Source organism: Aethina tumida, chromosome 7 (assembly GCF_024364675.1).
Source record: "Aethina tumida isolate Nest 87 chromosome 7, icAetTumi1.1, whole genome shotgun sequence".
Taxonomy (NCBI): domain Eukaryota; kingdom Metazoa; phylum Arthropoda; class Insecta; order Coleoptera; family Nitidulidae; genus Aethina; species Aethina tumida.
This window is the reverse complement of record NC_065441.1, coordinates 8,237,484-8,243,483: the sequence shown is the minus strand read 5'-3', so window position 1 is coordinate 8,243,483 and position 6,000 is coordinate 8,237,484.

Genomic DNA, 6,000 nt, shown 5'->3' with positions numbered 1-6,000 from the left:
AGCTCCTTGCAACAAATAAGACAATAAACTTCCAAGAAAAACTGCGCGCCATCTCCGATAATTTCTCACAAGGTTATCTTTTGTCGAACCTGCCACGGATTATCTGAAAAATGTGTCATAAAACAAGTTTATCGCCGAAATAAATTTGGCCAGGAACGGCCTAGATAAAACCGAAACGTTCAACGACAATAAATAAGTAACTAATTTGGTAGATATGCACTTAGGTGAAGTATTCGGGGAATGCGAGTTTTTGACAAATGCACCGGGCGCGGACCGCAAAAACGGACTACGGGGATCTCCTGATGCGCCCGATAACATGTTATTGAATATTTACACTGAGTTAGGCATGTCCTTCTTACTTTAATGAGGCCGATTACTAACTAAAAGGGACCTGCGATCCGATACCGATCTGGCCGATTCACTTGTACAAGACGGAATATGCACTTTCGAGAATCCGCTGCCTCCGACTCGGCCATTAGTCACTACACCGGGTCCAGATATAGATGTAGATGCGGACCTCACAGAGCTTTGCGTTTTGATTGCTGATAATAATTCACTCAGTTCGGGCGGAAAAAACTCGACGCTGACAATGAGTGACGATTTCTTCGGTGTAATTATCTGCCTTCTGGCTGATTTTATCTTGAGCGGTCCTAATTTTTTTCAGCTGATTAGATGAGATGAATCAATAACAAATTGTTTAAGTGTGAATCATTACTGGTTACTAATTAAAATGTATTTTATATATTTTCAAAATTTACGGTTTGTACCTGGAAAAAAAACAATTTATGACTCGTCGTTAATTAATGATAATTTTTTTTAACGAATTTGTTTATGTTTTGATCAAATTGGCCACTTATAAAGATGTGAATTTGTACGAATACTGTTTAATAATTTTTAAAAAACTATATTTCTGAGATGTAATATTAAGGATGGAATTAGGAATGTATGTCTATTTGTGACAATTAAGTTTTAAATAATTTAATAATAAAGAATTAAAAAAAAAATATTATTTTTATTACAAATACATAAATATTATTATATTTTAAAAAATTGGAAAAATAAGAATTTTTTTCCAAATATAGTGATATATTTGATCATTCTACAATTTATAAATATTAACGTCACATAAATAAATAAAAAATAATGTTGTTGCATTTTAAACATTTCCATTATAATTTTAATATTAAATAAACCAAAATTAAAAGTGTTTAAATAAAATTTTTTGAACTGAACTGACACTGAATTATCAGAAAATAAGTAGTTCGAAATGTTATTATTGTTACTCAAATTAAAAAATGTATTTAAAGATTTTTTTGAATTTTTTTAACACACATCAATAAATTATTAAAACAAAATCATCGAAATATTATTTTTTATTTATTAAGTATTTTAAATCATAGTGATTTATTTTTTATATAATTTTAAAATCAAGTAAAAAAAATAAAAAATGATTAAAATATTTTGTTTTATTTTTTAAGAATTATTACAACTAGTAATAAAATAAATTTTTAATAATTAATGTTTTGTATTTTTTGTATAAGAAAACAATCAATAAACTACAAAAAATATTAAAAAATTTTATTATTTTCTTGAAAATTTGAACATTTAATTTCAGACAATTGGTATTTTCTAGAATTATAATATACTTCATTCAAAATTTTAAAAAATAAAACTATAACAATGTGATATATTAATTTTTTTATTTACTTATATTTTAAAAATTGAAGAATTTTTATTTATCTATTTTTTACAAAATTTATAAAACAACCAAAAGGAATTAGAAGAAATGTTTTACATGAGCAGTTTATTGGATATTGTGAAAACTGAAATTATTAAAACATATCAATAAATTATTAAAATATATCAATAAACAATTAATAAATAATAAATTTTGAATCAAGTCAAAATGATTTAACTTTAGTTGTATATTTTAGACATCTAGTTTTATAATAACATAATGAATGAATATATAAATTAAATAAAAAAATGGCAATTTTCATTACCTTGTTGAATCTTTAAACATTTAATTTAAAATTAATAATAATATTAATAATTTAATCTTTTTGTAAATACTTAAATAATTATGTATATTTTAAACATTGCAGAAATATATTTTTTTATAAAATTTATAAAATAAAATTTCTATATTTTTTAATGGTATTATGGAAACAATATTAGTCAAAATTAGTTATATTTACTAATAAATGATTTTATTTAATTTTAAAATTCTCTATGTAAATTTGAAGAATAATTATTAATTTTCAAATTAGTCTAAAATTTCGCTGTTTTAATAACTAAAAACAATTTTATTTTTACATTTTTAAAATATTAATCCAACAGTTATTTAGTTTAATTTAATAAATATTCAAATTTTACATTACATTAAATTTTAAAAAAATTGACTTTATTTTATGTAAGATAATCTATTTATTTGTAATATTTTATTCAATCAAATTCATAATGGCAATTTATCAAATGTTTTTTAACATCGAATCCTTGAAGGTAATTTTCTGCGAACAATATTAATGTAATCAGTTAATTAATATTCTAATAATTGTTACACCGCAATTAACATAGGCCAAAATGGAATAAATAACATGAGTATTTTAAATACAATTTCATATTGGGTGGTCTATTATTCTAACAATTTATGCAGGATTTTGATGAAAACGTGCGTGTTATTAATAAACCTTATTATAGATCGTAATCGGATGCGTATCATGGTAATGCATTAATAAAAGAGGTTCGTTTCTAAGAACAAATCAAAGCTATTTTGTAACAGACAGGACAGCTCGATTAAATATTCGAATTTAATTAAATAATAGCAACAGGTGTTGCTTTAATTGCTTAATACATTGACAATAATTAAATCTGCTGACACTTGCTAATAAGGGAATACATTTTACATTACATTCATTATGATTTAATTAATTTTAATCGAAATTACAAAGCTGTTTGTTTGCCTTCTTGTTTGCAACTGGTATTGGTAAATGGGCAACAAATTTCATTGACAAACACCAGAATTTTTATTGTAAACATTATTTTGTCATCCCGCGATAAATGGAGGTCACGAAAACTTCCACTCGGAATCTGGTGAAATGTAAAAATTAAACGATAACTAGACAACGTTCACCCGTTTGCATAATTACATAAGGACAGGTCGTAAATCTGGCCTTATAAAACCGAGATTATGTTATAAATTCACTTAATGCAAACATAAAAAAATCGCCGTGGGTTGCGGCTAATATAAATGACAACCTGAATAAATCAAATTTCACAGATAATCATTCTGGAACATTAATGGCAACTTTGGCCGTTTAAATAATAGCCCATGAAAATTTTACCCACTATTAACCGTAAAAGTAAACACAAAGTATTTTTTTATTATAATGCAGGCCAAAATGCCACACGGATTGTTTCTGATTATTGACGGTTCGTAAATTTCAATCAACTATCACTTATTTTGATGTTGGCTTCATTTTAATGGTTATGTTTGAAGTTTATTGATTATATTTCATTAAATTGCTTAAATAATAATTATCATTTACTTAAATAATCGATTGCTGTTAATTGTTTAAATAAATATTAATTATAATTGCAATTATTTAAGAAAAAAATCGAGGCAAATGTTTAAGTTATGAATTTTGTTTAAATTCTAATAAATATAATTAAACATACATTTTTTAATTTAAAATACTATTTTTATAGGTGTCAAAATTTTGTATAAAAAAACCTTTTTTTGCTAAAAATACCTATTTCAAAATAAAAGAATATATATTATTTAAATATTTTATTAAATTACATACTTACATTTTAAATTTTGTTGGTTTATTAAAGGTAATTTTTAATTTATACTATAAATAGAAAATATATTTTACGTTTAATTTACTTTTTTACATAGTTTAAAAATAACATAAATATATAAGCAATAAGAAAAAATAAAAAAAGTTTCATATTTCCTAAAAATATATGTTTCAAAATAAATTTAAATCTTTTTTGTATAAATATTTTTTTAAATAAAAAATTTGATCTATTTCATGAAAAGTTAATATTAAATCGGTAATAAAATAAAGATTAAATTTGTAAATTGCATTATTTAAATTATTGTTTAACTTTATTATTTTTGTTGTTTATAGTTAATTTTAAATGAGAAATAAAATATTTAATTTAATTTAAAAATTCAATTTCAAAAAATCTTTTATTTAACTTAATTTCATAAAATATAAATTCTCAAAAACCACTATTAATATATAAAATGTTTAACTAAATTATTATAGCTATAATTATAGAAACTGTAAAAATATATTAACTTTTTTAAAGAATTCTTGTTAGATTAAAAAAATTGATTTTCATTTTTTTTCTTTCATACTATAGTATATTTAACTTAATTATAAATTATTTTTTTTTAAATAATAGATTTAACAAATATAAAATTTTTCAGATTTATTAACAAATAAAAATAACTTTTATATATTCTTTTTTGGTTATATTTTTTGATATTCGCCTATTTGTTCAGCAAAACAAAAACAAAAACAATAGACATCTCACCAATTAAAATGATAAAACTGGTGAAAACTTGTTTGAAAACAAACGTCGTACCTAAAGACACTGATTGAAAGATCGGACCGATCGGCAAACTTCGAAGCGAAATATTATCCGTTCAAGGTAACAATTAAAAAAGAGAAACCGTACGGTGAAGATGAAAGAAAACGCTGTTAAGAATGAATGATTCATCCATTTTTAATTACGTGCCCAAACGATTTATCTGCCGAAACGATCTGCCGAACGGTAATGAAAAAAAAAAACAATCAAAACTTTACAATTATCAATTATTAATTATTAAATCTTTTTTTCAAAGATAATAAAACGGGCACGTCTCGCACGAAAATCGGTTGGGAATTGATTTAACCGAATGACGTGTAATTTGGAAATCCGGGAATGTTAACTATACGACATCTAATAACAGATTCCGACCCCACTAATTTGACGCATCACAATGGGGGTATTGTCCACGTCGGGCGCATAAGTGGTTTTCCCTTTTTGTCAGTCCGTACATGAAGATGTTACCTACTCCTGCGGAGGATGCACTCGAAAATCATCGGGAAATGATGATTGATGGCCGTGGTTTATAAAATATAATTTGGCATTTTTTTACGGCCCGACCAAATAAGCACTTGTGTGAAGTGTATAATTTCACTAGATGTTTTTTATTATAAAAGTGGAATGATATTAAAAGTCCTATGGAATAATGACTTTCAGATCGGGCCCATTTCATTGGACGCACGCTGCTCTCAAACGACGGAATTTTCGGTTAGAAATTTTATTTATTTATCTGTTAAATATCAGAGCATGCGCCATATTTTTAAAATTAGATCAATATACTCTCTATCATTATTAATATTGTTGTTTTTATAAATAAACTGTTAAATTTTTTATATTATAAATTTATAAAGGTGGGTTGTGATAGGTAAGTTTTTTATCATTTTTATTTATTATACATTTACTTTATTTTTATGTTTCAATTTTTTTTTTTTTTTGAAAATCAGTTTGCCAATTTTAAAATGAAAAATAAATAGAAAATATATTTATTTTCTTTAAATTACCTTTCTACATATTTCTAAATAATATATAAAAAATTCAAAAAAGAAACAATAGAAAAAGAGGTTTCATTTTTTCTGAAAATATGTTTCAAAATAAAAATATAGCATTTAAATATTTTCTAAAATTTTAAAAATAAACATTTTTATATTTTTTTTCTCAATTTTTATTAAATAATTTTTAATAAATAATAAAAATATTGGTGGTACAATGAAAAGCAATTTTTAAATAAAGTATAATTAGAAAAAAAAAAAAATAAATTACATAAATTTTTTACAAATTTCAAAATATGATAATATATAAAAAATATAAATAATAAGAAAAAAACACCTTTTATGTATATAAAAATGTTTCAAAATAAAAGCATTAAGCATATTTACCTTATTTTAATTTTTTTTTTTT